Below are 9,948 nucleotides of genomic sequence, written 5' to 3' on the forward strand. Positions count from 1 at the left end.
CCTTTTACTCTTTTAATAGTCTCTTCTGATGCATAAATTTTAAGCATTTCACTAAGTTCAATTTATCTATTTTTTTTTAATAAATTTTATTGTTATATTCCCCATACAATTGCAGCCCCCCCATTCTGACCCCAATCCCTCCCCTCCCGCCCCCGCCCCCCTAAAAGTGTCTCTGGTTCATAGTTTTTTGTTGATTTTGATTTTCACTTTCTTATATTCATTTTCCTGGTCCCTTATTTAAGTTTTCTAGATCCCTGCTATGAGTGAGACCATCCGGTATTTTTCTTTTTCTTTTTGGCTTATTTCGCTGAGCATGATCCCTTCCAGCGCCATCCATGTTAATTTATCTATTTTTTTTTTCTTTTGTTGCCTTATGCCTTTGGTGTAATTTTTTTGTTTGTTTGTTTGCATAGAACTAGGGTGTAGGCCAGAGATATGTGGTGGGGGTGTGTGTGAGAGGATTCACCATAGACAAAGTGAGGTACACAACAGGTGAATTTACTGAAATTCACTGCTAAGGGAGAGGTATGCTCGCCATAAGTGGTTTAGCTGACCTCAGGCTGTAGCAGTGATATGATAGCTAACAGCACTGTGACTTAACTCCTAGGTTACCAGGGAGGCCCTCAGTAATGGGTTTTTTGAAAGACCTTTACCAGGTAGAAGTGCCCTGCTAATCCTAGTTTTGTTTTGTTTATTAAACCATGAATTGATGTACAATTTTGTCAAAAATATATTTGGTAGCTACGGAAATAATAATATGGTCTTTCTCCTTCATTCTTTTAATATGATGCATTACATTTTCAAATTAATGCAAATCAAATTTGCATTCCCAGGATACTTCCTCATGATGTATTCTTTTTAAATATTTCTGAATTTTATTTGCTTCTATCTTGTTAAGGATTTTACATCTATGTTATGAGGGTTATTGGTCTATAGTTTTCTTGTAATATCTAGTTTTGACTTCAGGATAATGCTGGCTTCATAAAATGAGTTGGGTCGTGACCATTCTTTTTATTGAAAGAATGGTATTATGCTACTTTAGGGCCTCCCCGGTTGGCGCAGCGGTTGAGCACTGGGTTGTTAAGCTACCCGCAGCCTCTGCAGCGCCAGTTCGATCCCCGGCCGCCTGGCACGGGTCCCACATGTCACACAGACCTCTCCTGCCGCCCTCTGCTCCCCTCAGCAGTGTACTTCGTCATTCTGCCTGTTCTGTTCCCCTCTCTGGCTCTCTGGTGAATTCTCTCACCCTCCCGCGCTTCTGACTGTACCCAGTGCTTGTATAAATAAATAATCTTTAAAAAAAAAAAATAAAATAAAATAAAACAATGATAAAAATACAGTGATCTCTGGGCCTCCCCTGGTGGCGCAGCGGTTGAGCGCTGGGCTGCGAGGCTGCCCGCAGCCTCTGCAGTGCCGGTTTGCTCCCCAGCCCTCGGCGAGGGTCCCACAAAAAAAAAAAAAAAAACAGTGATCTCAGATTCTACCTTAAGGTAAAAATGAAAAGTAAGTTAACCATATGTTAACTGGAAGGATGAAATGAATAGTGATAACAATAGAATTCAATAAAATTAAAAGTGGACCAAAAACCCAATAAATTTCATACCTACTTCTTTGAAAAGAGCAATGAAATTGGGGCCTCCCCGGTGGCGCAGCGGTTGAGTGCTGGGTTGCAAAGCTGCCTGCAGCCTCTGCTGTGCCGGTTTGATCCCCGGCTGCTCCCCGGCCACCGGAGGAGGGTCCCACATGGCGCGCAGACCTCTCCTGCCGCCCGCTGCTCCCCTCAGCAGTGTACTTCGGTCCTTCTGCCTGCTCTGCTCCCCGCTCTGGCTCTGGTGAATTCTCTCACCCTCCTGCGCTTCTGACTATACCCAGTGCCTGTATAAATAAATAAATTAATTAAAAAAAAAAAAGAATGGTATTATGCTACTTTAGATGAAAAAAATTCACCAGTAATGTAATCTGGGTAGAAAAACTGCTTTGTGGGGAGGCTTTAAATTATGAATTCAATTTCTTTAATTGATTTAAGGCTGTTCAGATTTTCTATTTCTTCTTGAATCAGTTATGGTAATTTGTGTTTTTCAATGAATTTGTCCATTTCAATTAAGTTGTAAAATTGGTGGACATATGTAGAATGGTTCATTTGTCCCTTATTATCCTTTTAATGATAATTTTTCATTCTTGATGCTGGTAATTTATCTTTTTCTTTGTTGGTCAGTTATAGGTAAAGGTTTAGCAATTTTATTGCTCTTTTCTTTTTTTTTTAAAGATTGATTATTGATTGATACAGACATACATACAAGCACTGGGTACAGTCAGAAGCTCAGGAGGGTGAGAGAATTCACCAGAGCCAGAGCGGGGAGCAGAGCAGGCAGAAGGACCGAAGTACACTGCTGAGGGGAGCAGCGGGCGGCAGGAGAGGTCTGCGCGCCATGTGGGACCCTCCTCCGGTGGCCGGGGAGCAGCCGGGGATCAAACCGGCACAGCAGAGGCTGCAGGCAGCTTTGCAACCCAGCACTCAACCGCTGCGCCACCGGGGAGGCCCCAATTTCATTGCTCTTTTCAAAGAAGTAGGTATGAAATTTATTGGGTTTTTGGTCCACTTTTAATTTTATTGAATTCTATTGTTATCACTATTCATTTCATCCTTCCAGTTAACATATGGTTAACTTACTTTTCATTTTTACCTTAAGGTAGAATCTGAGATCACTGTTTTTTTTTTTTTTTTTTGTGGGACCCTCGCCGAGGGCTGGGGAGCAAACCGGCACTGCAGAGGCTGCGGGCAGCCTCGCAGCCCAGCGCTCAACCGCTGCGCCACCAGGGGAGGCCCAGAGATCACTGTATTTTTATCATTGTTTTATTTTATTTTATTTTTTTTTTAAAGATTATTTATTTATACAAGCACTGGGTACAGTCAGAAGCGCGGGAGGGTGAGAGAATTCACCAGAGAGCCAGAGAGGGGAACAGAACAGGCAGAATGACGAAGTACACTGCTGAGGGGAGCAGAGGGCGGCAGGAGAGGTCTGTGTGACATGTGGGACCCGTGCCAGGCGGCCGGGGATCGAACTGGCGCTGCAGAGGCTGCGGGTAGCTTAACAACCCAGTGCTCAACCGCTGCGCCAACCGGGGAGGCCCTTTAGCATTGTTTTATATTATAGTACTTAAAGCTATAAATTTACCTCTATTTTTATCTTTATTTTTTACAGCAACCAACAGTAAAAGCAAAGATTCCCAAGGAATGTTTCACAAAACAATACTTTCTCTTAGTATGTGCAACACACTATGATATTTTCTATTCTATTCAATTATTTAAGAAATGCTGTTTCAGGCCTCCCCTGGTGGCGCAGTGGTTGAGCGCTGGGTTGTGAGGCTGCCCGCCAGCCGCTGCAGCGCTGGTTCCTTCCCTGGCCACCAGCGAGGGTCCCACAAAAAAAAAAAAAGAAAGAAAAAAGAAAAAAAAAAAAAGAAAGAAAAAAGAAAAAAAAAAAAAGAAAGAAAAAAGAAAAAAAAAAAAAGAAAGAAAAAAGAAAAAAAAAAAAAGAAAGAAAAAAGAAAAAAAAAAAGAAAGAAAAAAGAAAAAAAAAAAAGAAAGAAAAAAGAAAAAAAAAAGAAAGAAAAAAGAAAAAAAAAGAAAGAAAAAAGAAAAAAAAAAGAAAAAAGAAAAAAAAAAAGAAAAAAGAAAAAAAAAAGAAAGAAAGAAATGCTGTTTCATGACTAAGCATAAGTAGACCTTATGCATTTTTTTTTTTTTTGCAATGACATACTATTCTAAGGCTGAATTGCTAATAATGTCCTGATTACAATGTGACAGCATTTCCTGTCCGGGGAGATTCATTAAATTGTAGTCACAAACTCAGAACCTCTGAGTGTGTTAAAAAGAGTATGTTCACTTTTTTTTAGGGTGAAATCAATTTATTATTATTTTAAAGATTTATTTATTTATTTATACAATCACTGGGTACAGTCAGAAGCGCAAGAGGGTGAGAGAATTCACCAGAGCCAGAGCGGGGAGCAGAACAGGCAGAGGGACCGAAGTACACTGCTGAGGGGAGCAGCGGGCAGCAGGAGAGGTCTGTGCGCCATGTGGGACCCTCCTCTGGTGGCCAGGGAGCAGCCGGGGATCCAACCCGCGCTGCAGAGGCTGCAGGCAGCTTCGTAACCCAGCGCTCAACCACTGCGCCACCGGGGAGGCCCCATTTATTATTATTATTTTTTAATATTTATCTATCTATGCATACAAGAACTGGGGTACAGGCCAGAGGTGCAGAGGGTGAGATTCACCAGAGATTCACCAGAGAGAGAGTGAGGAGCAGGACAGGCTGACTGGCTGAAATACGCTGTTGAGGGGAGTAATGGGCAGTCAGGAGAGGTCTGCTGCGCTATGTGGGTCACCTTCCTTGCTGGGGATCAAACTCTTGCTGCAGTGGCTGCCGATAGCTTCACAGTGCTGACGCTTAACCCCATATGCCACCAGGGAGGCCCCCTGAACCAAGCAATTTAGCTGACACAATGTTTGTTTCATGTAATAAAAACAATTTTCTAAGATATCTTTTATCATGAGTATAAAGATTTTGGCTTTGTTTTCTGGTTTCTAGCATAAAAATATTTTGCCCATAGTATTATTCTTGCACAGAGATTAGGGAGATTTATCAAAATTCAAATGTTCATGTTCTCATTAAATTTTATAATATCTGATAAGTTACAAGAAAATGACAGGAAAACTTCAGGTTTATGAATAAAGAAGTTAGAGGGCCTCCCCGGTGGCGCAGTGGGTTGAGTGCAGCACTGTGAAGCTGTCTGCAGCCTCTGCAGCATGGGTTCGATTCCCAGCTGGCAAGGGAGATACACACAGGGCACAGCAGAACTCTCCTGTCTTGCCCGCTGCTCCCCTCAGCAGTGTGTTTCAGTCAGTTTACCTGTTCTGCTCCCCAATCTGTCTCTGATGAATCCTCTCGCCCTCCCGTGCCTCTGGCCTATACCCCAGTTCTTGTATAAAAATAAATCTTTTTTTAAAAATTTGAAAAAAAAGAATGAAGAAGAATTTTAAAAATTAAAATGTTATGCCTCAGGGGAATCTGGTAAGATGTCAACAGAGTGAAGACATCAGGCTCACCCAATAAAATGGACACAAAACAAAGCTAAACCCCCCTACGGAAAAACTGGTTATCAGCATACATAATAGGAGCATCAGCCTAAGTGAAAGGGGTGTGTAAAACTCCAAGTAACTTTGTTTAATGTAAAAATGAGGCAGTACAAGCTACAAGAGGGAGGAGCTGCAGCAGTGCAAAGCCTCCTACATCTAATGACTTGGGCATATGCCAACATCAGGACTACCCAGCACTGCCCTATCTAAGGCCATGCACGAGGAGGTAGCTAGGTGGAGGGTGCATTGCAGGAGAGAGCGAGGATCACTGGTTTGAAACTGAGGTTCATAATACAGAATAGTTGTAGTCTGAAACAGTTCAGAGCACCTGATTTCCTTATAGAAGAGACTACTACTAAATACTAAAGACCAGGTTGACATATCCAAAACTCTTGCCACACCCTGGCCCCCTCCAGGTTGAAACATCCAAAACATCTGCCACCACCTATCGCAGTTTGAGATATCTGAAACACCTGCAGTCTGACTAAGAAGCACTTTACAACAGGAATTTCAAACTCCTGAGTCTACTGGAGATGATACTTTGATGCTTATTGCTCCAAGACCTCTTCTAAATCTACTACACCTTGCTGGTAACCATCACCTGACTACTCCAAAAACTACAGAACAGCAGTTGAAAATTTATCCTTACTAAATGTTGGGTAAGTAAATTAATCAGGCTTTTTGTACACTAGCCTCTGTGACTATCACCAGCAGCCTTAGTCATGTTGATGCAAGAGGCACTTGGGAGCATGGGCATGGGGTATGCATGCCTGACTGTGGACATTTGAGCCTAGAGGCCAGTGTTATAAGGGCAGTATCACTGAGGGGACAGCAAGGGGAGGATGGCTGCAAGAGGACCAGTGACTACAGAAGAGGTAAGACCATGAGAGAATGCCAGAGAGAGCCCAGAGAAAGTGTAAGGATTTGTGGAGGGCTGGGAGGCTATCTTGCCTGCCTGCCTGCCTCCCAGCTCCCCCTGCCCCCCATCCCTTGGCCTGTGACTGCCTCCTTGCATACCAGCCCTGCCTGGTATACCTCTGTACCTGGCTATCTGAGAGAGCATTAAAACCTGAAAAATTCACCAAGTGCTCCAGGACTCTCCTTCATCTGCCTGTCTGAATCCATAGTGAACCTACCCTGTGCTTGCTGGCACTACACTAAATCACATACAAAATTGAAAATGAGGAGATAGAAGAACACAGTAAAAATGCCTAAAAGGAAAACCAAATCAGTGGAGTTATGAAGCATGATAGAAGGGTAATTTGGGGCAACAATACTGGCAACATTGATGGAACTTAAAAAAAAAAACAACAATGGAGGATATAAATCAACAACAGAATAAAGATAATGAATATGAGTTGGCTACATTCAGAAATAAAGGAGTTAAGAAGCACTATAGTTGATTTTAAAAATACAACTGTCTTAACAGCGGAGAAACAGTACAATGGAGAGAATTAATAAACTTGAAAACACAATATTATAGAACACAGAATAGCACAAAGTAGAGAAAAAAGAATTTAAAAAGATAAAAACGTTTATGAGTTCTCTGAACATCTTAAAATGATGTAGCATCCATATCATGGGGAATCACAGAAGCAAAGAAAAGCATAGACCAAAGAGTACCAAGCAAGATACTTGATAGACCTGTACTAAGACTCATAACAGTAAAGATGTCAAGCATCAATGATAAGGATAAAATACTTAAAAAGTTGAGAGAAAAAGTAGTAATATATAAGGGAACATCAATCAAACTATCAGCATATTTTTCAACAGAAACATTACAAGCACTAAGGAAAGAGGTATTCAAGTACTTAAGAAAAAGACTTTCAGAAGAATTGTCTACCAGCAAAATTAACACTCAAAAGTAAGCTAAAATAATTTATCAACATTAAGCCACATATGAAAGAAATCCTTACAAAGCAAGAGAACAATGAATATCAAGGAAGACAATACCTAACATGGAGGAGAGAAAAAGTAACAGAGGGCCTCCCTGGTGGCACAGTGATTAAAGCACAGCTGTCAGTGCTATCAAGCTATCACCTGCCACTACAGCATGAGTCTGATCCCCTGCCAGGGAGCTAACCCACATGGCACAGTAGAACTCTCCTTTTTCACCAGCTGTTCCCCTCAGCAGTGCGTATCAGTAGATCAGCCTGTTCTGCTCTCCACTCTGTCTCTGGTGAATCCTCTCACCTTGCCATCTCTGGCATGCACCCCAGTTCTTGTATGCATAAATAAATAAATCTTAAAAAAAATAAATAAGGGCTTCCCCTGGTGGTGCAGGCAGTTAAGCCCAGTGCTGTGAAGCTGTCTGCAGCCTCTGCAGTGCTGGTTAGATCCCAGCCGACTTGCAAGGGTCCCACATGGCACGGCAGGCCTCTCCTGTCATGCCCGCTGCTCTCCTCAGCAGTGTACTTCATCTGTCTGCCTGTTCTGTTCCCCACTCTCTCTCTGGTGAATCCTCTCTCCCTCCTGCACATCTGGCCTATACCCTGGTTCTTATATAAATAAATAAAATAAATAAATGAAACAAAAAAGCAGAAAACTATTAATATGTGGGTGTCAAATAACATATTCTGCTTAATAGCAATTGGATAAAAGAGGATATCAAATCAGAAATTAAAAAATTAAGCTAATGAAAATGATAAGTCACCAGAATCTAGGAGGTGCAGCAAAAGCAGTCTTAAGGGGAAAGATAATTGCCATACTAAAAAACAAAAATTCCAAACAACCTAATATCACATCTGAAGCAACTTGAAAAAGAGGAACAAGGGCCTCACTGGTTGACTAGGGGTTAAGTCTCAGCATTACCACCACTATGGCCCACCATAACAACCTGAATTCCATCCCAGTCATGCAACTAAACCACATGGCACAGCAGACCTCTCCTGTCTCACCCACTGCTCCCCTTGGCAGTATGTTTCAATATCTGCCCATTCTGTTCCCTATTCTGTTTCTGGTGAATCACCCCACCCCCCTACCTGCACCCCTGGCCTACATCCCAGTTGTTCTATCAAAAATAAATAAATTTTTAAAAATCTTAAATGTACTGCCTTAGCATTAAAAAAAAAAAGAAAAATAAATAAGACCTAAGTCCTAAGTTATCAGAGGGAAATAATAAAAAGAAATAATAAAATAATAATAAAGAAATAATAATAAAGAAATAAGAAAATAAGAAAATAATAAAAAATAAAGAATGAAAATGAAATAGAGATTAAAAAACTATAAGAAATCAGTGAAACCAAAAGCTATTTCTTTGAGGAGATTAACAGGAGAAATTCCTAGCTAGAATAGGGAAAAGAGAGAAAATAAAGAATCACAAATCAAAAAGGAGAAATTACGACAGATAGTACAGAAATACAAAAGTGTACTATAGTTGAAAGAATACTGCATGAACCAAAATGCAAGAAACATTTGCATTTTTGTTCAGGAAAGTCATTTAACTTCATTTACTAACTTCCAAATTAAAAGGGTTAGATAACCAGGGAGACTCTCTAATTGCAGATCATGCACTGGAAATATAACATCAGAAAAGTCAGACCTGAGTAGGACAGACACAATAGATTGAAGTGAAGACTCCCCCCAAGAGTTTGAGAAAGCAGGCAGTGTGGTTTATAAATTCTTGACTGGAAAAATACAGAGTAAGAATTCGACAATGTGTTGGACAAGAACCCAGGATTTCCCAAAATTCTGGGCAAAATTGAGACAAGAAATCTGAGTAATGGCACAGAGCACCAGCAATAGGGCTTAACAACCTAGCAATATTTTCTACTCTATGTAGCAAAGGCAGGATCTGACTGTACACATGGAATTTAGATAGGCACTTCAGGTAGAATACAGTATAGAAAAATGCAGTTCCAGAAACATGGATGTTTCATTGACAAAATACTGTAATGCAACTCAAAAAGAACATTTAGTTTTGGGAGTCGATGTACTTCTCAAATAGCACTATCCAGTGGAATTTTCTGAAATGTCCTGTATTTACTTTGTTCAACAAGGTAGCCACTGGATGGCTATATGGGACTACTAAGCACTGGAAATATTGCAAGTACAACTGAGGAACTGAATTTTTAAATTTTACTTAATTTTAACTTAAATAGTGACATATGGCTAGTGGCTACTATTTTTAGCAACACAGGAAAGGTCTGACCAGTCCTGTTGTTGGTCTCTGTATGGTCACAAAACATACATAATAAAAAATCTATTTGTAAAATATGAAAAATATTCATTTTTCTTTGAAATTTGTATGTATTTCTGTTGGAAGTAGTAACTTAATACTTCCATAAGAAGCAAATAAACTCTAAAAATTTTACAGGAATTCATGCCCTTCCAGAGTAAACCGAGATTAACCACATTCTTGGTTCAGTCTGAAGATGCATTTATCTAAGATGAACAGAAATCACCTTGGCCCCAAGTAACCTTTTAAACTGAGAACAAAGTGAGATACTCCAACTGCTGGGTTGACCTGAGAGTTCTTGGGCTTGCCTTATCATAAGCTAGGCTAGATCTGGGCTCTGGAATTTGGGAAGACATAGCTCTTCTTTCACTGGCACTCATGACAAAATCAGTTAATTCAGACAAGATATTCATAATCATAGCGTGTCCCTAAGTTTCCCCTAAGTGCAATAAGTAAGAGTCCTATAAAACAGTTAAATTACAAATTTCTTGCTTAAGACCTACAAATCCTGAATATTCCAATTTATTCCTATGCTGGCCCAATTAAGAAAAGAAAGATAACCTAAAGCCAAAACAGTTTTATTGGTTATATACACACACAAAAAATGTATGCAACTTACAAGTATTCAATA

This window comes from Talpa europaea, assembly GCF_964194135.1.
Source record: "Talpa europaea genome assembly, chromosome: 8".
Taxonomy (NCBI): domain Eukaryota; kingdom Metazoa; phylum Chordata; class Mammalia; order Eulipotyphla; family Talpidae; genus Talpa; species Talpa europaea.